Here is a 26,883-nt window from a genome sequence, read left to right as displayed (position 1 = left end):
CAACCCCTTCTCCTATTAATTAAATAAATTATTCAATTTATTTAAATTAATTCATTTAGCCACACTCAAAATCAATTAAATGAATAAAACATATTTATTTAATTCAACACCCCTTTCCTCTTTTAAATAAACAATTAAAACATTTATTTAAATCCCTAAACTACCCCCCACTTGCATTCTCCTACAAATACGAGTTGCAACCACAATTGAAATAAATAAATTTTATTTTAACTAAAAATCCTATTTTCCCTCACCCACCAAAACCACTTGCAATCCTAAATCCCCTTCTAGACTCTTCTAAACCACTTTCTAAGTTCTTCTAATCATTCCTAATTAGCCTAAACCCATCCCTTAATTATTGTCACATTCCTAAGATACTTGAAGTCACTTCTCAAAGCCTCCAAAGTCTTTGAAAAGCATTTAAGGCTTTATGTATTCAACAAGTTAATGCCTAAAGTCTTCCAAACCACTAATGGCTCTTACATGAAAATTAATGGCTCTTACATAACCAGTTATGGTTAATTCCACTTGTCCACATGGTTAGAGACTTTCTCTCTAACTCAACCTCCATTTGACTCATGGGTCTCTTCAAGCATTTATAGCTTTGACCATGGTTATCCCCACTAACTCTTGCACAAGAGTTTATCCATTGGATAAAGGCATTATTTATTGGATAATGGCTTTATTCATTCAAATCAACACTAACCTTACCTTCCAAGTTAACCTTGAAGTCATGTCAAGCATTTAATGCTTCTCCCCTCTCCTCTCAACCCATCTCATGATGACATTTGTCATCCTAGGATTGGATTGAAAACCCTCACATGGATCATAAACCCATCAATCCTGACCCTTGTTGAGATTACTCAATCTCAACCATCCATTTCTCTATTTTTCTTATAAATAGAGCCCATTCCTTCATAATCCACATCCAAAAATCTTGTATGCATCTAAGTTATAGTGAATTTGAGAGAGCATTTTAGAGTAAAATCATAATCCACATTTATCTTTTGGTTAAAATTGATAATAGCTTAATTAACTCATGTTTGTTCATTCTTAGCTTACATTTGCATATTTTTATAATAATCTTCAATCTTGAATCTCCATAAGACTTCCATAGTAGTGCAAAGCTGAGAACTACACTCATGTGTAACTTGGAGAGGAGAGGAACAAGGGAGGAGCAGCTATGAGCATCTTGGTTAGCATTTGGAGGAGTGTAGTTTATCTCTTTTATATTTTCATTCTTTTCATTTCATGTTTAATATCTCTCTTGATATGCTTGCTTAGGATAGTCTTTTGTTGCTAACACTAATGCTTGAACTTGTTTCTTGTGTTGTTGTGTTTCCATCACTATTCTAATCCTTTTTTGTAGAGAATCAACTACATTGGGTAGTCAGAGAGATGACAAAGTATGGGGATACTTTAAAGCATTTCAAAAGGCTATGAATTCTAGGTTGAGGGTTCCCAAACACATTGTTGAGAAGTACTCAACCAACATATGCTTCATGGTCAAGAAAGATGAAACTTTGATGGAAGACGTTAGGCCCCAAAATATTTGGATTGAGGAAATGGGTTATGAAGTTGATGCTTATGCACAAATGCTAATTGATGCACCATTAGATGAAACTATAAAAACCTTTGGCACTGCTAAGCAGAAAACATAAGAGGTTGAAACTGAGTTCAACCAGAAGAAGAGAGAGAAGAAGGAAGGAAGGGCAAGTAAGTTTGTTGAAAATGTTTCTCAAGACATCAAATAATTGATTGATATTGTCCTAGAGAAAGGCAGGAAGAGGAGAGGACTAGAAATATTCATTGAGCCTATTGTAGTAGAGTTTGCATTTGATGATGACACACCCCTGGCATTCAAAAGGGTGATAAGGAAGAAAACTAAAGAGACCAAGGTAGAGGCAAAGAAGCAACTAGTTAGGAAAGTTACTATCAGGGTACTGGCACAAAGGAAAGCACCAAAAGAAACACCCTCAGCCCCATTCGGTACTGGAAGAAGGAAGAAGAAGGATGAAATTGATATAGCAATTGAATCTAGTAATGTAACTATTATTCCACCAAAGACTTGTGCAGAGTTAGTTGATGAGATTACTAAAGATTGTATGTTAAAGAATGTATAGTTTTATTATGAACATTTAGAAAATGATGAACAAAGAGAAGTAGAGGAAGCAGTTTTGTAACTTGTTGTATTTGGATATTTATAAGAAAGCCCTATTAGAAATTGAAGACCAAATACTGAAACAGTTGTATGATATGTTGGATGCTAGAAGACTATCAGCAATGCAAGAGGACAAGCATATAAAGATTCAAGAGTTATTATCTATTTGTGTTTCTATTGCTCCACAGGAGATGGAAAAGACACTCGAAGCTGCAGATAGGAAAATATTTAACAACAACCATAATATTAATCATTCTTATGTTAGGAAGGGTCAATCAGATAATGAAAGAGACCAACAAGGCATGGGTTAAGTTCTTTGAAGAGAACCATGGTTTTTATTCTTCACCAAAATCTAAGACAGATACTGCAAACATCCCAGTTGAAAGAAAAGGAAAGGGTATTATGGGTACTTCACCCTCAATTTTAAAAAACATTAAGATAGTGGATATTGAGCCCTCGGTAGTTATAAATGTACAGACAAATGTTGAGATATCAACAAATATAAAGAGTGTAAAGGTTGATAATGTACAGGATACTAATGTTTTTGAATAAGGGAAAACAAGTTTTGATGGGCCCTTGAAACCTATTACAACCAAAAGATCAAAAGATATACATTAAAGTGTAGAAAAACACAAAAGACAACAACTAAGAAAAGGATAGCTGATGAGCAAAAAGCTAGCAAACTAGAGACAATTAACAAAAATAAATAGGACTGACAAAGAAAGAGTCAAGTGTTAGGTTAAGTTCTAAAGCATCTCAATGACTTTCAACTCTAGTTGTTCCATATTATCAGCTGCCCACTTGTTATCCTTAATTTCCTTGCTTTGGCTTTGCATCTTTTGTTGGCATTATGGATGAATTGATTATATGTTGCATTGATGTTTTGTCATTGATGTCAACACTAGCTGTTATGATTGGTTACCGATAGACAGGTTTTGGTTACCAGTAAAAGATCTAGTGTTACCAGTAGAAGAGACTATCTGTTGGACACTTCCGACATGTTTGGATCAATGAAGTATGTTTGATTCCATGTGTTATATGCTCCATGAGAATATTTTGGTCAATTGGTATTGGCTTGGTAATTGGATGTTATCATACACTCTGGTAAACCCTTACCAGAATTGGTTTAAGCCTTTATCGATAGAGCTTTCATTGAGGAATCGTGACAGGATGCATAATTGGTGTTGGTGCAGCTTCTTCATGGATTTCAGGATGTTGAAGATGTTCTTTGATCATGCTTCAACTTCTTGAAGACATTACTTTGGTGTGGACTCAGAATAGGTTCGGTACCTATCTAGGTTATGGACTGGTATCATGCTAACGTGTACTCCACACTTTACCAGGATGTTTTGAGATGATTTATGGATTTGATATTATTGTTATGGTCTTAAGCCGACATGGAATATCATTGTAATATGGAATTATGTAATGATCTTATTGTAATATCTTTTAGGTGGCCGACCTAATTGGTTTAGGCCTTAGGGTTTGTATAAATAAGAGGTAGAAACTCTTTGTAGAGTATCATGATTATGAAAAGGTCATGGTCAAGGAATGTAATGTGTGAATATTTTAATATCATTCAGGCAGAGGAGTTGGTCGATCATTGGTGATCGGATTGGATTCAAAAGAGAATTTAGTCCTCTAGAACTAAGCTTAACCAGGACTATAATTATGCATGGTAGATGCTATCTCTGGTAGTTCACTCTATTGGATTGTTGTTTATTTATCTTGAGATGGTTGTAGCCTCTTTGTGTTAGGTCCTAGAGACAACTGAGAGTTGGGGGGGGGTGAATCAATTGTCTAATAAATTCAACCACAAATAACTTAACCAAAACTTAATGCTTAATGCTGGTAAACCAAACTTTATGCCAGTAGATAGTTTTATCAGTTAATTGCAGTACCAGTAAAGATTAATGCATGAAATAGAAAGACAATAACATCGACAACACATAACACAAATATTTTTATGTGGAAACCCAGTAAGGGGAAAAACCATGGTGGGAAGCCTTACCCACAATCAAATGATACTACTGTAGATAGTATGTGTGTACAATATGGAGTCTGCACATGCAGAAAGGCCAACTGCCTAGAGCTCACTGCTCAATCACAAAATGGGAATCACACTGACTACAATTGGATGGTTAAATCCAATGACAATGTACTACTTAAAATAGCATCTTCATATGCTGGATTCAGTACCAGTTTAGTTCTAATTGCCTTCTCAAAAACCTTCCTTCAAACTTCAAATGATGTCTGCATGTATAGCTCTGCTTATTTTCGCATATATCCTATTACAATCCTTTTCTTTATCACATATCAATCTCACAAAATGAGATCTTACATTTATACCATAACCTAGGACCAATTGAATAGGTTGGCTCACTAAGAATATTACAATAAAATCAATTACAAATAAATCAATAAGCGATGCATCATGTCGGCTCAATGCATTTGCAATAATAATAAATCATCTCCATAACGTGTCATGCTGATCTAGAATAGATATGCTTGTTGGTGCATAACCTGGACCTATTTGTCGGTAACAACAAATATGCAAACCCGAATAGACCAATAACCAAATCACCAAAAAAAAGTGATCAAATAATTTCTTCGATATAACCAGGTAGTCTCCAAGTCATTCCAAGTGTCGGTGAACAATATAACCTACCGGTGAACCAAATATCGGTGACTATGCATAAGTCACTGACTTGCCGATGAACATAACCAAAGATCTCCAAGTGCTAATAAGTGTTGACAAGTGTTGACATCAATGACAAAACCATATCAACATATCCAAAATACCAACACTCTATAGTCAGTGAGACTCTTTTGTAATGAGTAGTACACTCTGGGCAGTGTGCCTTCCTACATGTGCAGGCCCCTCATTGTATCACATACTTTCTGCAAAAGTATCATCTGACTGTGGGTAGGCTTCCCATTGTGGTTTTTCCCTTTCTGGGTTTTCCACATACAAATCATGGTGTTATGTGGTATGGTTTCTTTGCATTGATTATCTGGTTAATTGTTAAGTTGTGTTGTTTACCGGTATTTGTTCCTACTGACATCTGTATGTGCTTTACCAATACTTGATTTGTTTAAGGTTGTATTGTGGATTAAAAGTTATAATCTATTAATAATTGATTCACCCCCCCTCTCATTTGTTCACCAGTTATCCTAACAATTGGTATTAGATATTTGGTCCTCTTTTGCAGAAGCTTAACCACTTGAGGTAGATCCTATGGCAACCAGCACTTGTAATCCACTGGCAACTATTTTCAGAAGAGAAATCCCTAAGCTTGATGGAACAAATTATGAGATATGGAAAATTCGAATGGAGACTCATCTTAGATGTCTTGGCAAGGATATTTGGTAGATCACTAAGAAATGATACACACCTTATGATCCAGCATCTAGCAATCCTACTTCTACAATCTTGGATAAGAATATTAAAAATGATTGTAGAGCTAGAGAAACCCTCTTGTATGCACTTGTTGATTAGCAGATCATGGGATTGACTGATAAATATGGCTAAGGTTATGTGGGTCAAATTGAAAAATTTGAATGAAGGTGATGCTATTGTCAAAATTGCTAAACTTGATGGTTATCGGGTAAGATATGAAAACTTGAAGATGGAAGATAATGAAACAATTGTTGTGTTTATGAAAAGAGTAAATGAGATTGTTATGGGAATTCAATGTTGTGGAGGATTTCTAAGTGAAGTTGAAATAGTTTCCAAAGTCTTGAGAGCCCTTCCACCGGCTTACAAGATGAAGGCAACTGCAATTAATGAGTTAAGAACAAAGGAAAACACTTTAGTTAACAGAGACATTCTGATTAGGAAACTATCTACTTTTGACCTTGAAGAATTTGGATCTTTTGGAGCTGTAAAGTCTGAACCTCCTTTTCATGCATCATAATAAACATCTACCGAAAAAAGTGATTGGAAAGCCCTATATGAAAAAGAATTGGAAGACATGAGGAAAGAAGATGAAGAACTTGAGCAACTTGAAGCCTTATTTGCTAGAAGAGTACCTAAAGGACCAACTGTAAGTCAGTATGAAGGAAAAGCACCTTTTAATTGTTTTGCATGTAATAAGATCGGTTGTTTTGTATCTAGATGTCCTGAAAGGAATGCAAGGTTTAAGTAAAGAGTTAAGAAATATTTTAAGCCTAACCTGAACAGATATAGATTCAAGAAAAGTAAACAATGCTACATAGCAGATGAGGAAGGAGTAACTGATGACTATGGAGATGAACCAACAGAAGACTATGCTAGTGGATCTAGCAATAGAAAATAATGGTTGTTTTATGCTTTGAAGGAAGATGAACAAGAACCGGATATCAAAAATGAAGAAAAGGCCCTGACAGCAAAAGTTGAAGATAAGGATGAATGGGTAATTGATAGTGGATGCTCACATCATATAACGGGAGATAAAGGGAAATTTTTGTCCCTGCATGAATACAATGGAGATCAAGTCAAATTTGGAGATGACAAGGCATGTATGATCAAAGGTAGAGGTATTATTTCTTTGGATGACAAGCATAATACTGATAATGTCTATTATGTAGAATGTTTAAAGCATAATATTTTGAGTTTTGGTCAATTGGTTGATAAGGGTTTTCAACTTTAGTTTAAAGATAGAAAATGAAAAATCATAAACAACATTGCTTTGGAGATTGCAACCAGTATTCAGACAGGAAGTAATATCTTCCACTTGAACACTGGTAATAAGACATGCTTAATTGCTCATATTGATTAGAGTTGGCTATGGCATAAGAGGTTGTGTCATGTTAATTTTGATTATATTGTTAAGATTAGTTCAACTAAAGAAGTTAGAGATATACCTAAGATTATGAAGCCTCACAATCTGGTATGTAAGGAATGTCAATTGGGTAAGCAAGTTAGAAGTTATTTCAAGAGTGTACATGATAAATCTAATGATGTATTTGTTTTGATTCATACTAACTTATGTGGTCCAGCAAGGACTAGAAGCTTTCAAGGTGATAGGTATTTCATGCTGATTATTAATGACTATTCTAGAATGATGTGGGTGACTTTTCAAAGGGAGAAGTTTGAAGCTTTTGAGAAATTCAAGATCTCTAAAGTGAAGGTTGAAACTAAAACTGGATTGAAAATCAAATGTCTAAGATCAGATCATGGTGGTGAGTTCACTTCTCATGAATTTAACAGTTACTATGAGACAAACGGAATTAGGAGACAGTTATCTACACCTAGGATTCCTCAGCAAAATGGAGTAGTGGAAAGAAAGAACATAACCATTTAGATGTAGCTAGATCTATGATGATGGAAGCCAAATTGCCTCATATCTACTAGAGAGAAATAGTGAGTACATCAATCTACACATTCAACAGAGTTCATGTCAAAGGTGAAACTAGTAAGACCCCTTATGAACTATGCTTTGGACATGCACCTATTGTTAAATATTTCAGAATTTTTGGAAGTAAATGCTACATCAAAAGAGATGATTCAATTGGAAAGTTTGATCCTAGATGTGATGAAGAAATATTTCTTGGTTATTCAATTCACAGAAAAGCATATAGATGTTATGACAAAAGATTGCAGAAAATTGTGGAGAGTGCTAATGTGAAAGTGGATCAACAATACATAAATCATTCTATATCATATGACAGGGAACCGACAGTGGAAATAATCATAACTGAACTGGCAATGCCACAACTGATAGAAGAAGCTGAGACAGTTACACTGACACAATCAAAAAATTCAATTGTGACTGATGATCAGAGTAGTGAACTTGAAGTTCAAAAGACACCAAGGTATGTAAGATTAAATCATTCTGAAGATCAAATTATTGGAGATAGGAACAAGGGAGTTATGACAAGAACAAAACTGGCAAATGAAGAGGTATGTCTTATTTCTCAAGTTGAACTGACAACTGTTATTGAAGCTTGTAAGGATAAACATTGGATAAAGGCTATGGAAGATGAATGAGATCAAATAGAGAAGAATGAAACTTGGTCTTTAGTTCCCAGGCCTAAAAATAAGAATGTTATTGGAACTAAATGGGTTTTTAGGAATAAACTGAATGAGGATGGTCAAGTTATAAGAATCAAGGCTAGATTGGTTTGTAAAGGATATTCTCAAATGGAAGGAATTGATTATAGTGAGACATTTGCACCTGTAGCTAGAATTGAAGCTGTTAGACTATTTCTTGCCTATGCAGCTTATAAGAACTATAAGGTTTATCAAATAGATGTTAAATGTGCATTTTTGAATGGTGAGCTTGAGGAAGAAGGTTACATTGAGCAATCTGATGGATTTTCACTGACAGGTGATAAAGATATGGTTTGCAGATTGAAGAAAGCTTTATATGGTTTGAAACAGGCTCCTAGAGCTTAGTATGCAAGGTTGGATAAATATCTTTTGAAGCTTGGTTTTACTAAAGGTTGTGCTAATAGTAATTTTTTTTATAAGATCACTGATAATGATATTCTTATTATTTAAGTATTTGTTGATGATATCATTTTTGGAGGAGAAGATAAATTATGCATGGAATTTGCTAACAACATGAAGAATGAATTTGAAATGTCCATGATTGGTGAGATGAAATTTTTCTTAGGTTTGCAGATTAATCAAACTAATAAAGGCATTTTTATCCATCAAACTAAGTATATGAAGGAATTGTTGAAGAAGTTTGGTATGGATAATTCCAAACCGGTAAGTAATCCTATGATTACAAGTGAGAAATTATCTATCAAGGATACTTCTACACTGGTAAATCTGACAAGGTATAAGTCTATGATTGGTGGTCTGTTACATCTAACTCAGACTAGACCTGATATTATGAATATAGTAAGTATTGTTTCAAGATATTAAAGTAATCCTAAAGAAAATCATGAATGTGTAGTAAAAAGGATATTTCGGTATTTGACAAGAACAAGAGAATACGGTTTATGCTATTCTAAAAATGATGATTTCACTTTATGTGCATATACTAACTCAAATTGCGCATGAGATACTGATAATAGGAAGAGAACTTTTGATGGAGCTTTCTTTCTTGGAAAGAAACTGGTTTCATGGATCAACAAAAAATAGTCATGCATTTCTTTATCTATTGCAAAAGATGAGTAAGTCGTAGCAGCAACTAATTGCACTCAAGTCTTGTGGATAAAGAAAATGTTGAAGGATATCAGGGTAAATTGTAGTGAACTGGTAGTTATCTACTGTGATAACTCTACAGCTATTGACATGTCTAAGAATCTAGTATTTCACTCTAAGACTAAGCATATTTCAATAAAGTATAACTTTTTGAAGGACAAGGTAGAAGCAAAGGAAGTCAAACTGGTTTATGTGAACACTAAAGAACAGATTGTAGATATATTCACTAAACCACTATCTAAGGAATCATTTGAGTATTTGAGAGACAGGTTAGGGATTTCTGCCCCTCTGACAGAGACTTGATTGATGAAGTTTGTCATCAGTTTGACATACATGATCAGAGACATTATTCATTTCAGTACTGATGAGTGGTGCTACTACTCAGGGGGAGTAGTAAGATTTGAGGTTTACATTATTGCTTTGATATTTCTGTCAGATTTTTGGCATTGATATCAAAGGGGGAGTGATAGTGATGTGAAAAATCATTCAGAACCTTATAGAGATATCATCCATATGGGGAGAGCTACTTAGGAGATGTTGGTATTTTGGACATGTTGATATGGTTTTGTCATTGATGTCAACACTTTTCAACACTTGTCAACCTTATCAGCACTTGGAGATCTTTGGTTATGTTCATCGGCAAGTCAGTGACTTATGCACAGTCACTAGTAGGTTATATTGTTCATCGGCACTTGAAATGACTTGGAGACTACTTGGTTATGTCAAAGACATTATTTGATCACTTGGTTTTGGTGATTTGGTTATTGGTCTATTCGGGTTTGCATCATCTGACTATGGGTAGGCTTCCCACCATGGTTTTCCCCTTTTTGGGTTTTCCACGTACAAATCATAGTGTTATGTGGTATGGTTGCTTTGCATTGATTATCTAGTTAATTGTTAAGTTGTGTTGTTTACTGGTATCTCTTCCTACTGGCATTTGTATGTGCATTATCGGTACTTGATTTGTTTAAGGTTGTATTGTGGATTAAAAGTTATAATCTGTTAACAACTGATTCACCCTCCCCCTCTTAGTTGTTCACCAGTTATCCTAACATCTTTTTGGTGCTCGCACATGTTCTTATACCAAGCCCAGTCTCCTTATCATCAGGGGTATCTTCCTTCACATCAATGATTCCCAGATAAGCCTTATCCCCATGGTCATTCTCAAGCTTACTGATAAGAGTCGTCATAGTAGCTAAGGTAGCCTTAAGGATCTTATGACTTTTCTCAACAATATTTTTGAGCGTGTTCTCAACTCCTTCGAGTCTTTTTTTAGTAGCTCCTGCTCTGTTATCCAAGGTAAGAAAGTTATTCTGATTAGCATTGATGATCTCCTCTGCATTACTAATAGCTTTGGTGAGCTCACTAAGACAATCTAGGAGGGAGTTGAATTTACTCGAGCCTATATCTTCTAAAGTCTCAATTTTTTTGGCTTCCTGGGCTTGCTTGGTTTTTATGTCAATAATTTCCTTTTGCATCCAGTGGAGCACCTTATTCAAGCTATATGTGCCTTTATTGATGCAGAGGTTGATATCTAGGTGATAGTCTTCCTAGGTCTTATCTCCAGTAGGCTCTAAATTCACCTCAAGACCCACCTCCCTGACATCAGAGCTCTAAGCTTCTTTCATGGCCCTATCCTTCCCCATCAGGCCCTTATCCTTAGAGTCAGTCATGAGAGGCAACTGACTCTTGGTTATCACATCCTTAATTTTAGGAGTTTTCCTTTTATGCTTCTAGCTCAAGAGGATATGGCCCTCCTCGCTTTCAGTATCCATATCGTTATCAGTCTCATTATCCTCTTCATACCAGCTATCATCATCCTTCCCTCTCTACTTTCTTTTGGTTGACCCTTTGTTCTATAGCTCATTCCCTATTTTTATTTTTTTCTTGCTCGACCCAGCCATTCAGGGGTCATCCTCTACCTCAGCTTCCATTTCATAGCCTTCGCCTTCCTCATTATCAAATTCATCAAGATCCTCTTCTGACTTAGAGACCTCAATAATGTTCAGATGGATGGTAGTGTTCTTGATGTGATTATATAGACCATCAAACCCTCATGCATTTCCAAATTGGTATTAGGGTTGGATATTGCATCCTTGATCCCAACATTTAGGGCACAAAAAAGATAATATGGAATGAAAATTTTCTCCTTATACTAAAATTGGTTGAGAATGATAAAATGATAGCTGTAAACCCTAGTAAATCTACCATCTAGAGTGATAAATTCCATAATAGCAAGAAAAACCCTTCACCAAATTAGCTTAATTACCTTTGGTGAGTAGTAAGTATGGCTGCCCTTCACCAATCTGGCTTTCTCCTCCTCATCCTTTGGAAATTTCTTCATGGATGCATCTAAAATCTTCCTATCCCTCTAGAACTTGATGTCATCCATTGAAAGACCCATAGTCTCAGCAATTATAGTTTCATTCACCTTGACCTTTCTATTGCCAATAGTCAATGTGCCTTTATTCCAACCCTTCTTGAAAATTCTTGTAATTTTGGTTCATTTCTCCTACATTCTCTCCATGAAATCATTCATCTTGGAAACTTGAAGTACCACCCAGACCTAAGGATGGTTCCTCCATTTATCAATAGTGGTAGCCTCTGATCTCTTGTGATTTCCCCCCATGTTGTTATTGATGTCTACCAACTGTAAATTCCTACAAATACCTTTCTTCTCAATGAACTTTGTGTGAGAAACCACTAGAAGCCTATGGAAATTTCTAATACTTTCATTTGATATGGAAAAAAACACCCATTAAGCATGCGAAGTGATCCTACAATTATTACTATACCTCCATCTCGGTTGCATACAAAACTGACTCATGTTGCCATGACCTCCCCTATCATCTCAAGAAACTATTTCAAATCCGACCTTGCTTACCATGAAATCTTTCATAAGTTAAGATATCACATGCCGCAAGGGAGCTCCCCCTTGCAATTCCAGATCTTGATTTTCTCGCTCTGTATTGCCTCATTGGCAACCCAATCAGCACACTTGTTGGCCTCTCTATAATCATGGGAAATCCCCTTCTGAAAAAGTCTTGAATCTCCTCTAGGAAAGCCTAATTCAAGCCCCAAAGTTGAAAAAACATCCCCGAGAAAGGAAGGACAAAAGGACAGTGTATAAAAATATGGTTCACAAATTCCTCATTATTGAGACAAAGATAGCATCTGTTGGGGATACAGAAGCCCCTCTTTCTCAAATTATCAGTAGTTAGAATCTTATTTTGTAAAAGAATCCATAAAAAGATATTGATTTTAGGATTCAAACTTGGATACCATGCCTTAGCCTAGAAAGGAGTAGGGTCTTGGGACTGAGCCAGCAAAAAGATAATAGATGAAATAAAATAAGTCCCTGAAGCAGTCCCGGTCCACACCATGTGGTCTTCCCTTCTGATATTTAAGATAGCATGGTTGATCATTAAGTTTACCTACTTTAGGTTGGGATCAATAGAGCTGAGGTCCACCCACTTTTGATCTTTCTAATAATTAGCCACTTTAGCACTGAAATTCTCCTTACAATTCTAGATGAGCATCTAAGAGGCACACTTATTAAGAGGGGCTCCTCCAATCCAAGCATCATCCCAAAAATCCACCTTCCTACCATCATCTATAGCCTAGGCATTGCTTAAACTAACAATACCTTTAGCCTGGATAACGCTATTCCAAATAAAAGAGCCACTTGGTATCTGATCAAAGGAAAGGAAATTGTCTTTGGTGGGAACCTCCAGTAAGTACTTAGCATTCTAGATATCATTCCATTCTCCATTTCCCTGATAGGTTCTACAGATTTGGTTTGGCAAGAAGTGTTTTGTTCAAGATTCTGATATTTCTTAAGCCCAAACCCCCCTTCTTTTTGGGTTTACACACATTATCCCAGGCTATGAGAGCCATTCTCTTCTTCTCCTCAACCCCAGACCAAAGGAAGGCTTTCAAAATTTTCTCAATAGCTTCAAAAAAAATTCCAAGGATTTTGAAGAGGCTTAAAGCATACACTAGAAGACTCTGGAGAGAAAATTTTAAAAGCTGGATTTTTCTAGCCTGACTAAGGGTACTGTAGACGTATAAAAATGACCATATTCCTAAATGAATATTTTATGTTCATTTCTCTATTTGATTAAATCTAATTTAATTAAATTATCCACATTCCTCTATTTAATTAAGTAAATTACTCAATTTATTTAAATTAAATTCACTATATCCATTTAATGAATAAATCATTTTATTCAATTAAATTCCCCCTATCCACTTTTCATTAAATTCAAATTTAATTAAATAGTTATCCTAAATTGAATAAATCTAATTTATTTAATTTCCCCAAATTGCAACCAAATTGAATTAAATTACTTTATTTCAATTAAATCCTATTATCTCTCCATCCACTTGCAAAATCCCAAACCCCTTTCTAATCCCTTCTAGAATCTTCTAATCGCTTCTAATTAACCTAACCCCTCCTCTAAACTTTGTCACATCCCTAAGCAAAGGGAAGTCACTTCTCAAAACCCTTAAAGTCTTTGATAACCATTAAAGGTTTTCAACCTTCAACCACTAAATTGCTCAAAGTCTTTGATAACCATTGAAGGCTTTCAACCTTCAACCACTTAATTCCCAAAGTCTCCAATAACCATTAATGGTTAACTCAAACCCTCCTACATGGTTAAAATATTTGTTTTGACTCAACCTCTATCTAACCCAAGGGTCTCATCAGGCCTTTAATGCTTTGACCATGATTATCTCTTAATCATTTGCACAAAGGTTTATCCTTGGATTAACTCCTAATCTAGTGGGTAATCCTAAGTTAGACTTGACCCTTAGCCTCTAGATAACCATGAGGTCTTCTCAGGCATTCAATGCCTCCAACCCCTTCTTTCAACCCAACCCTATGTTGACACTTGTCACCATTTCATTGGTGCCAATTGTGCACATGGATTCCCAACTTTCAAGCTCAACCCTTGATTAAACCATTCAATCCTAACCATCCATTGCCCTATTTTTGCTATAAATAGAGCCCTCATTCCTCCATTTTAAACAATCATCTTTCAAATTTGAAGCATTACACTTATGCTCAAATTCTTTCAAGCTTTCTCATTTCATATATGCTCCTCATTTAGCCTCTTTTAGATCAGGAATTAGACTAATATGCATGTTTAGAATAATTTCTTTATCATTTTAGCTCAATCATAGATTAAATATAGTATGCTTGGATAGTATTCATACTAATCTTGTCATCTTATCATTTAGTTTATTGCATTTCTAAGATCATACATAGCTTAACACATCTCATCCTAAAAACTATCAGTGCATCCCTCGTTCTTGCATTTGCCATCCCTAAACCATTTTGCTCAGTAATCTGAGAGCAAAAACATTGGTTTGAGGGACATTGTGAGATAGAGAACCATGGGACCCTCCTTGGGAAGCTGAGTAATATGTTATTACTCCATAGCTTGCATCAAGAAGTCCTGTATGTGTGTGTGGACTAGGATTTAACTAAATTTTCACATATGAAGTTTTATTCACCCACTTTTCCCGCATACATTTCTGGAGCCCACCGTGGGGCCCGACCTCAAATAACAAATCGGTTTTTCAAATTAATCACTTTTGCAGGTCCGCGGGAAACAGGAATCAACACGTGAGAAACATTCCCTAGTGCATCTGATTGATAGTCTAGCGCATCCCGCTTACTGTTTAGCGCGTGGGGTCTATACTTTAGCGCGTGAAGACCTTTTCTCAGCGCATGACCCCTCTAACATTTTCCTGTAGGTCTCGATGCAAGCGAAACACAGAGTAGCGCATTCAATAAACAGAATAGCGCATACAATCCACAGTTCAGCGCTTATAGTCCATCATCCAGCGCGTGCAACTCAAACGTTAGCACATCGAATTTTTTATTTTCCTACAGGTCTCAGCGCGGGAAAGAAAAAAAAATAGAGCAGCGCTTCCAACTAACAGAGTAGCGCATCCAGGCAATAGTATAGCGCAGAAGAACATCAGTTTAGCACATCTAGTTTTTATTGTAGCACATGCAGTGCACTCTGTAGCGCATCACAGACAGAGAAAAAAAATAAAATTATTGTAACCGAACTGAAATTTTAGACTTGTGGAAGTCCCCCAAATTCTCTAACATTTTCCTTTTCTGGTTTGCTTGCAGAACTCTAACAAATTTCTTGCAGGTAGAGTGGACGCCATTTCTTTTAACCGATTTCTTTTGTTGACTACAAAATCAAAAATTTGCTTTGTTGACCATTTCTTTTTCATAGATCAGAAAATCATTCTTTTAAGGTAAAATGAATACCATGTTTTTGTGGAGCAACATCTCCGCATAGATTTTAGCAAATCATTGATTTGAAAGGATAAAATAAACCCAATTGATTGCTTTGTCTCGAAAGTGGAAGGAATATGCTCTCCCCTTAATTGGGTGATCAAAAATCCAGCCCACTCTTACAGCTTTCTTTAAATTCAAATCATTTACATCCTTTAGTAGGCCTACCTTCCCGAGGAGTTGCAATCAACTCTTAAAGTCATTTATGGCCAGTGTGAAGGGAACGGCCTAAGTGGGGAACAACTTTGATGCCAAGAATTCCAACCCACTCTAATCAAATGTGGAAAGTGACGAAAGTCCTTTTCAACGGTTGCGCGCAGTGATTAGCCTTCCCCCAGTATCCTCGAGATACGTAAAACCTTTGTTCTAAAGGTTGGGAAGTCTCCTGAGGGATTTTATCACTGACGACTGAACGAGAAGCCTGATTACGAACCATAGAAATAAAAACTTTGAGCTGAGTCAGTAACCAGACATTTATAACATCATAGTGCAAGGGTGGGGAAGAAGCCACCCCCAAGATTACTCACCATATATCTCCCAAGATAACTACTCAACTATGAAGCGATTCACTTTGAGTTAATTTCTGGCAAAAGGCAAAAAAACGGGCACCCTCTAGGGGGTGACACGGCTGTTTGAGCTGACGGAGTATCGAGACTAGTGGGCTATGATGTTATTTATGACCCTTGACTAAAGAGTCTTTCTGAAGTGTCTTACTTATATCCAAACCTGTTAAAACATTGGGGATTTGAACACATCCTCGCAGAACATACACTTTTTGTTAGATTAGGCAAAAATGGTTGTACTTTTTGTGTTGTGCTTGCATTTATTACTTCAGAAAATCATTCATCACACTTGAAAATTTCTCACCAAAATTCAAAATCAACAAAAACCGAACCAAAGGAAAAATCAACGTAGTTTAGCGCATAAGAGCAACCTCTTAGCGCGTGGAATACTTCTGTTAGCGCATCCAAACCTCAAATTAGCGCAGAGGGTCAACATAGTAGCGTTTTCATCATAAGACAAAACAGTGTAAAGTCCTTTAGTGCATCCCAACAATAGTCTAGCACATGGAAGCAACATCACCAAGAATTAGCGCATAAAGTCTAAAAGTTAGCGCATGACAGGCCCAGTATAGCGCGTAGCTTTTTCAAAAAATTTGATAACAATTTTCAACAGTCCGAACTTTAGCGCATGGAAGAAATAGCTTAGCGCGTCGCATAGAAACATAAATGCATAAGGTCGAACAGTTAGCACGTCGAAAACCCAGGATAGCGCATAAAATTTTCAACTGTTAGACCACCATTTTCAGAAAGTCCAAACTTTAGCACGTGTCTAGGGGCAGCTTAGCGCGTGTGCTCATTCTTTTAGTGCATCAAGTAAATTCAGTAGTGCATGTAGACTCTATTCTAGCGCGTGATCCAAGGCCAAAAAACAGAGAGCAAAACACAGAAAATTTTGAAATTTCAAAAACATTTTTAGAAGCCTTTTTCATTAAACATCATTTTTCATCAAAACAGAGTGACAAAGAAAAACAAACCATTAAAACTTTTCTCAAGCTAAATCTGTGTCAAACAAAGTTGTCTCCTATCATAATCTGGAAAATTTCATCATCAGTATCAACAGAATCCTTTACCATCTTACGGATTTTTATCTCAAACACACTTGTTTAAAATTCTCAAATTGTCAAATCTAGTTTCCAGATCAGGAAGCTTTTATCCATATCATTTGACACGCTTTGTCATGAAGGGGCATTTAAACCTTCACTCTGATAAAGTAAGATTTGAAATTTTCAAAAACAAGAATCAACTAAATTCAAACAAATCAAAGGAAACCATTGATCACTCATGCATGACTAATCCCCTTATTCTGAGAAGAAAGAACCTCTATCGTAACATCACGTTGAAGAAACAACAACCTAGTTTTTCCAAATTCATCAAGAGAAATAAGTTTTTATACATCAATCGTCAAATATTCAAATCTCATCGGGTATTCCTTCATCACGTCAAAAAGTATATCCAAAACAAATCTAGCGAATTTGACAAAGAACCCTTGAAGACAAGAGCATACTGTCAAAAGTCTGCTTTTAATCAAACCATAAACCACGGCAGAAAAATCAATCCAACATTCTTACCCAACGAGTGCATCACATATAACACACATCGACCAGAACCACCAACCCCCAAGCAACACATCAAAGAGACTTTTGTTCCTTTCATCACTGAAAGTTTCTACTAAAATGCCTGTCACTCGCTCTCAACGAGACAAACAAAGAAAAACACACGTAGAATCAAGTATGAATCACAGATTATCAAATCCTTTTGAAGTTCCACCCGTAGAAGAAACTGAAATTACTAAAGCACTTCTTCGGGAATGTCAGGAAAACCCTTCCTTCCAAAAACTTGTAGAAAAGCTTATGGAAAATGACAAAGAAAAGTATCTGCTCATGCTTACAAATAAAGGCGTTAAACTTCCTGAAGATTTTGATGCAAACATTTTTCAAACTGGGTCTCGATAATATACATATCAAGAGCAACAAAGAGAAGAAGAAACTCACATACCTGAACAACACATTCCAGAACAATGCATACCAGAAATGCGTATACCTAATCTCGAAACTCCAGAACAAAACATACTGTTTACCACACCTTTTCAGCTAAGAACAAATACGAGGGAAGAACTCTTTCCTTGGCAAGATAATGCACCTTTGATTGCTCTTACTCAACAAATGCAAATGTTGCAAAGGCAAATACAAGATATGCAACAAGGGACAATAGTATGGTACTCTTTAAACGAAATCTATCCTTATCCATTTGACAGAAGATTGAACATGGTGCCTTTTCCTCCAAACTCGAACGTTCCCAAATTTGATAAATACGATGGAAAAAGTGATCCCCAAGATCATGTTCAAGAATTTTGCACACTAAGCCTTGAATTTGCTCATGATGACACCTTTTTAATGAGGTTATTCCCCAGGAGTCTGGGAGGGCAAACCATGGAATGGTTATCCAAAATTTCGCCACCTGTTAGATCATTTGATGAATTGGTTAACAAATTCATCACCCACTATTCCTACAAAATCCAACATGCCATAACCATGCTAGATGTTTGCAACACCAAACAAAAGAACAATAAAACATTCATGGTGTTCCTTCAACGCTGGCGACGCATGGTATCCAGATATCCTCGAGATATTCCCAAAAAGGAGAAAATGGAAATCTTCATCGATAACTTAAATGGTGAAATGAGTTATAGACTAAAACTTCAATGCATACCATCTTTCGCTAAATTGATTGAAAATGGCATTCAAGTAGAAGAAGCATGTGTCAAAAAGGGAACACTCAAATTCTACAAGGAAGGAACAAATTCATCAAATTACAATAATCAGAACAATGCCAACCTTGACAAATCTTGATTTTGGACTTGAAACAAAAATGAAGGCAACAATGAATCATATGATCCCAAATCTAAGCAACCAGTGCTTGCATTATCCGGAAATCCTCAAAATATGAAAAATCCTAAAAATGCTACTCCCAGTGCTAACACATATGCACCCAACAATGATCAAGGACAACTCAACACAAACAACACCAACGATACTCAAAACAAATACATGAATCGAGGACCTAACAACAATCCAAGCAACAACACGAACAATTTCCAAAAGCGTATCTTCACACCACTGGGACAATCATTAGAATCCGCATTCAGAGAACTTTTGGCAAATAAGATTCTTTCTTTGCCTCCAATCAACAACTATGAACCCCCAATCAAACCACCTTGGTGGAATGATTCGCACTATTGTGATTTCCATCGCAATAAGGGTCATAGAACAAACGAGTGCATGAAATTAAAACACATAGTGCAGGACATGATTGATCGAGGTGACTTAACGGTCAATGGTCTCAAAACAAATGGTGATCACGGAGCCTTCAAAAATCCTCTCCCAAATTACAACAAAGATGGAGCATCAACTTCAGATGATACACGCGGAGCTCGGATTAATCACATCTACAACAACACCATAAACCACATATCAGTTGAAGATCATCAAGTCAATGTCATCACCATTCGAGATCGGCATGATCATGAATCTATCAATGTAACAACCCAAACTCAGAAATATGTCTTGAAGGGACATACTGCACCTACAACTATCGCACCAAAAATCCACTATGACTTGGTTAGCCAACTACACAAGACTCCAGCTCAGATATCTATCCTGGAATTATTGAAACTATCACCAAAGCACAAAGACATATTGGAGCAAGCGCTATTGGAAACAAATGTACCTCAAAATCTGGATACAGATAGATTTCAAGCCATGGTCGCCCATATGACAAGATCTCATAACCTCACCTTCTCAGAGCATGATAATACTTCCTTGAGTCATCCTCATAATACTCCTCTCCATATTGAAGTCATTGTTTGCAAACATCGAATAAAAAGAGTCTTAATAGATGGAGGAGCCAGACTTAATATATGTACTTTAAAGCTTATCCGTGCATTAGGCTTCTCAGAAGAATCTATTGATCCTTGCAAGAAAATTACCATAAAGGCATATGATGATGAGGAAAGGTCCTCTAGAGGAACAGTGATATTACCTATTCAAGTAGGACCAGTACAAAAGGAGACTATATGTCAGGTCTTAGATATTGATCTCACTTACCATATCTTGTTAGGACGACCCTGGATACATGAAATGCAAGCAGTACCTTCTACATATCACCAGTGTGTCAAGTTTCCTTTTGATGGACAAGAAATCTCCATATCAGCTGATCACAATCCATTTCAACATTGCAATGCAATGGGGGCAGCCCAAGACAGTTTGGTTCCTCATAATAGAGAAAAGTAGCAATCCTTGACATCAGATCTACAAATAGCAAAGCCCAACTCCTTATGGGGAGACTTCAAGCAGAAAATGCAAATCAAAGACCAAGGCATGGGAGAATACTCTCTGGAGCCTTTATGTTTGGCAAAATTGCCAACCTCACCTAGATCGCATGGTTTGCCTACTACATCAACACAACTGGCTACTCAGCCCATCACTAAATTTGATGGTACCTTCATCCAATTGGGTACTCTAGCACATGAATCAGAAGACAAGGACGTTCTTAGCTGGTTGTACAAAGATGAAGAAGAAGATCATAGAGCAGCCACTCTAAACATGGTTCTACCAACACACCTATATGGAAAGGGCTACTTAATCATGAAGCAAATGGGATATGGCGGTAAAGGACCTATTGGGAAATGCAAAGGAGTCACTGAACCTATAGATGTTCCTTCACAACCTAGTAGAAACAAAGCAGGATTGGGTTCTAAACTCACGTTCCTATTGAAACGGCCACCACACACAGCTACAAAACCTCAATGGAAGGAAAAGAAGAAGTACAAAGAAGAATCCTGGCAGGAAGCACTTTTTGAATCAGCAGAAACAATCTGCAAGGCACGGGAACGTCAAGATCAGAAGTTACATCAGGAAAAGCTTCTAAGTCATAAGAAGGCCCTATCTGCAACAGTCGCTCATATTCAAACACCAATATCTCAAGAACAAATCATGTCATCTCCAGATACCATTATTCCTCCATGAGAAAGCACAGTCTATGAACAAATCAAGCAAGTAGAAGACGGATCTGATACAGAATCTATAGAACCATCAAAATGGTATCCATCATCAAAGATTTGTTTTCACCATACAACATACCTGTTTACAGCACAGATAGAATCTGGGACGATGCCTATGAGACAGATTCCAATGAATATGAATGGGTTACCTACTCCAATGCTACTACCGATATCCCGAATGATACTGATTCTATATCCCTTTCTCAAGAAAAACATAACGCAGAAGATAGACCTCTTGAATTTGGACCACAAAATATCTATGACGCCCAGGAAAGTGAATAGAAACATTATGAACAAGTCTATGTGGAGAATGATACCATCGAGGACCTCAACAAAATCCTGGACTCCTTTAAAACCAAGGCCCATCATGATGCAAACTCTGTCCTAACACTTACAGTAGCCAAACTTGATCCACCCAACGATTCCTTACCACTTGTCTTTCCTGACCTCATCGACTGGGATGAACCTGAAATCCATGATATACCAATTTTCCCAGATGATGCATCTATTATCCATTACCTATGTATCGTAAATCCCGAAATAGGCTCTACCAGTGAACAAAATAACGATATCTATCAATCAGGGAGTGCCAAGTCTCTCAGTCGCAAAAATACAACAAATAAAGGATCTGATGTTGAAAACCAGTCAATGGCAGCTCTAGATCATAAAAAAGTAAAAATAAAGGATGCATCTAAGGGTGACAACCTTTTTAAGGCACCTAACGATGGGAGACTTGACACTCTTCTTGAGCACTTTCATGAGCGATCACCCATTTTGATTGAGCCCACTCAATCAATCAACATTGGTACAACAGAAGCAGCCAGAAACATACACCTTGCAGAATCTCTGATAGAGGAAGAAAGATCGACATTCATCATCTTCTTTAAAGGATAGAAAATCAACTTTGCTTGGTCATATGCTGATATGCCTAGAGTAGATCCACACTTAATCATGCATCACTTGTCCATTTCTACAGGAGTTAAGCCAGTCAAGCAAAACCTACGAAAGATGAATCCACAGGTGGCACTCATGGTCAAAACTGAACTAAAGAAACTATTAGACGTCGGATTCATTCGACCCATTGACTATGTAGAGTGGATTTCCAACATTGTCCCAGTATCAAAACCAGATGGTAGTATCAGAATCTGTACTGACTTCAGAGACGTCAACAAAGCTTGTCCAAAGGATGACTTTTCTCTGCCAAGTATCGATATAATTGTAGATCTCACAGTAGGCCATGCAATGCTCTCACTAATGGACGGTTTCTCAGGCTATAATCAAATCAAGATAGCTCTTGAAGATCAAGATAAAATAGCGTTCACCTGTCCTTGGGGAACGTATTGTTGGAATGTTATGCCCTTTGGCTTAAAGAATGCAGGGGCTACTTATCAAAGAGCAATGACCACAATATTCCATGACATGATGCACACATTTATGGAAGACTATGTGGATGATTTACTAGCCAAATCCTTCACTAGAGCTGAACATCTTGGCATCCTAACAAAAATTTTTGATCGATTGGAGAAATTCTAAGTCAGGCTTAACCCTAAGAAGTGTTTCTTCGGGGTTACATCAGGCAAGTTACTAGGCTACATTGTCTCAGCTAAAGGTATTGAATTAGATCCAGCAAAGGTACAAGACATTATGGACATGCCACCACCACATAATAGACCTCCACCTATCAGCCCAATTATTGAGTTCCCACCTTCTCCAGCACCTTGTAGCTCCCAAATGATTGAGATTACTCCTCAAGAGATAGAGAATTTGAAACAGGCTCAGGCCTTGTATGCCAAGAAATATGAGGAAAGAGTAAGGACTACCATCTCAAGTTTTGCAGACACAATGGGTGCCTCATTATTGTATAGCAGTATAAGCAAGGTCCTAGTTATGTGGAATGAGCTTAATGAATATAAGGCCATTTTGATGCCTATTTTTGACAAGTGGAAGCCTAGAGAGTAGGACTTGGAGCTTATTTGTGCATCATATGATGAAGCAAGGGCCAATCCTATCATCAAATCCACTTGTGACACCACCAAGGACTTAGTAAAATTAGCAGAAGGGATGGATAATGCTGACAGGAAAATCAACTTGTACAAAAAGGAGTATGTTGATCAGGTTTTTGAGTTGCTCCGAGGAGTTTTTGCTAGCCCAGATCAACTAAAGGACAAACAAGTGTGGCTTAAGGAATTAGAAGCCAAAGTGTCAGCTAGAATAAAAGGAATTGTTCAATTAGATGATGCTTCCTTTTTTGTTGTAACAATTCAAGAAATAGAGAGAATCAAATCTCATTATGGTTTTCTCAACTCAGAGGTCAACAAGATGAGAAATTCCTGGAAAAGGTTAAACAAGGCAAAAATAGAAGTGATCAACTTCATGTGGCCGACTAATGATGTGTACAATGAGTGGACAAGAAAATATGCCATCTAGGATGTAGAGTAGTTAGAAAGCACTCAAAAGCAGTTAGAAGAGGTTACAACTAGACAACAAGTAGAAGAAGCCACGGAGGTTGAAACGAGCTTGTAACCATTTTTGTAAAAGGTTTTGTAACTTCTTCTTGAGAAGCAACAATTGTAACAAATTCTCCTAGGAAAGTCCAAAGCTATGTGCATCCATATTGTTATAAATGGATACCAGGACTAAGAGAAAGAGGATCGCAAAGAATTGTAAGAAAATGCTGTAGAAATTTATCTGAGCTTTTCTAAGTTTGATGGAGAATATTCAAAAGTTTTTGTAATACTTTCTTGGAGATAATATCAATATACAGACCATCATTTTTGAGTAAAAACTTTTTGTCATCTTCAAATGTATTTGCAATTGTTTACTATTTCATTCTAAATAATCCAGGGTTATTTTGTTTGAGTAGGGTTGTAAGGCAACTTTCAGTAGATATTTTTCTTGGCTTTTCTCTTTAGAAGGGGAATTAAATATGTAAGAATTATTTCTACCAGTAAATTCTTTGTAGGATACTTTGAATCTTGATGAGCATAGTTTAATTTGGTATGCATAAGTTCTTGTGTGTGTCAGGCATATATAGGGATCAACAGAAGCCAAGCCAATGGGATGTGTAGAGATATTTTGTTTGGGGAGTATTGTTTGAATTTAGATGACTCTGTGACCTTGGATAAGGCACTAGTATTGATCGAGGTTGTCTATTACATGTTTTGTAAGTCAAAATACTGAATATGAGTATAATTTTCATTCCTTTGTTTCAGTTAGTTTCAAGGTGATTAGATCCACTGGTTTTCTGGACTAGTTTGCTGTGGATTTATCTTTTGAAAGTGTGAATTTAGTTCACAAAGGTATACCTGCCTGGACTCTGAGTAAGTTTGAAGTGTAGGAGGTTAAATCAAACCTTGTCATATATTGTCCTAAGAGTTTCCTTCCCTTTGATATCTCTTCTGCACAGAGTTCAATCATTTTATTATAAGGATGTTGAATTGAATCAGATTTTGAAGACAATAAGTGGTACAGGTATTCTTGTGGGATATTGTCACTTCATGGTGTTCGAAGAAAGATCATGTCAGACAAAGATTCCCTCTTCACTTCTTCCTTTTGGAAGGTGTTACAGGTAGCAATGGGTACCAGACTCAACTTTAGCAGAACCTATCATCCAGAAATGGATGGACAGACAAAGAGGGTAAACCAGGTGTTAGAAGACATGCTTTGTATGTATGTCATGGATCATCAAACCAGATGGGAAGAGTACCTTCCTTTAGTTGAGTTTGCCTATAATAATGGGCATCACACTTCCTTGTGGATGCCACCTTTTTTAGGCTTTGTACGATAGACCTTGTAGGACACCTTTCAATTGGGACCACATTGAGGATAGAGGAGCTATTGGTCCTGAGATAGTTCATGATATGGAGCAGCAGGTGGATTTGATTAGATAATGCCTTAGAATGGCATAGGATAGACAGAAGAAGTATGCAGATGCGAAGAGGATGGATCGTAGCTTCATGGTTGGGGACAGAGTTTTCTTGAGAGTGTAACCACATAAGAGACCAATCCATTATGGAAAGAGTTCTAAGCTCGTACCTCGCTTTGTTGGACCATTTGATATCCTAGAGAGGATAGGACAAGTTGCATATCATCTAGCTTTACCACCTAGCCTATCATGCATCCACGATGATTTTCATGTATCAGATCTGAGGAAATATATTTATGATGAGTCTCATATTCTAGATTCAGATGCTTTCCAGGTGGAGTCAGACAGGAAGCTAGCTCTGGAGACAGTTCATATTTTGAGTCGTTGGACGCTGGCTCTTCGAAGTCGAGAGTTGGACCATGTTAGGGTCCAGTAGGAATGTTATGAAAAGGTTACGACATCATGGGAGGATGCAGCATGGATGATATTCTAGGACCCCCATCTTTTTGATGAACTCTAGGAGGAAGTTCATGCCTAGAGGGGGAGGGTGTGATGCCCTACCCCGAGCCATCATAGCATTGCAGTTATTCTCATGTTTTGGACTTATTATTGATACTTTATTTTGATGCATTATGGACAGATTCTATATGATCCAGTGATTGGATAGCATGAATATGGTGTATGTCATTTATCTTTGATTTGCAATACTTTATTTTGATGCTAGAAATTATGGATGCATGCTTTATAAATGATTAAATTTTATGATGATTATGATGATGCCATTTAGTAGATCATTTTATGTGGATTTTATTGGATAATTGAAAACTTGATTACTATAATTGAAATTGTATGCAAATGTTTGAATTATATTCTTTTCATATGATAATATTATATGTGATTATTGGAATTACTAATGTGCAAAGTGCGATGTGCAGGAAAATTGATCCATGTGACCATGGAAACTATTCGGAGAATCAAGCCTAAACCTATGTACGTTTGTGAAGCCAAGGGTTGTCTATTTGGAGAGACAACACTTCGTGTGTAAATGTGTTTTATTTGTAAAAGTTTATGCTTGGATGTGTGTTTAATATGAAATTTGCTAAATTTGTTAATTCCAAAAAAGGGACATTGCCATGTGTATTTAAGTAATGTGTAATTTTGTGGTGCCACTTGACACATGTGTTGTCAAGTGAGTTGCTAGTGACATATCCCTTGAAGGAAATTTGTTTTACTAGTGCATTTTTAAATATCCTAGTATGGTCCCAAGAAAGTCTTGGATAGGGAGCCATTAGAAAGGTCAACTCAAAGTTGACCCATAGGTAAACTTTGGGTGAGCTTATAGAGGGTTAAACTAACTCTCAAGGTTAGGTTAGGATAATTTTTAATGGGCCATATATTATACCTATGGGTAAAGGCCAATTTTAGCCATGTGTCCACTCCCTGGTGACTGTCTAGTCACCTCAAAAGTTGAGTTTTTCAAGATGGCTGAATTTCAACCTTTGAGGATCTTACCTAGGTTAGACAACCTTCCTAATGAGTGATATTTGCTCTTCCCCATTTTCATTCACCTTTTTAGGGTTCCTTGTATAGAGAGCTTGCAAGGTGTTGGGAAGACCAACCTATGAAAATCCCTCACCCTTCCCAAGAGGATTGGAAAGAGTGAGGAGTGTCTTATTAGGGAATGGTTTGAGAGGGAGAATTTTGATCACCCACTCTCCATTTTTTTTAGAGACATAGAATTTTTTCTCAAGTTTTTTATTCTAGTTTTTTGAGTT

The sequence above is a fragment of the Cryptomeria japonica genome, chromosome 7, assembly GCF_030272615.1.
Source record: "Cryptomeria japonica chromosome 7, Sugi_1.0, whole genome shotgun sequence".
NCBI classification, from domain to species: Eukaryota; Viridiplantae; Streptophyta; class Pinopsida; order Cupressales; family Cupressaceae; genus Cryptomeria; species Cryptomeria japonica.
Note: the sequence above shows the minus strand (reverse complement) of the source record.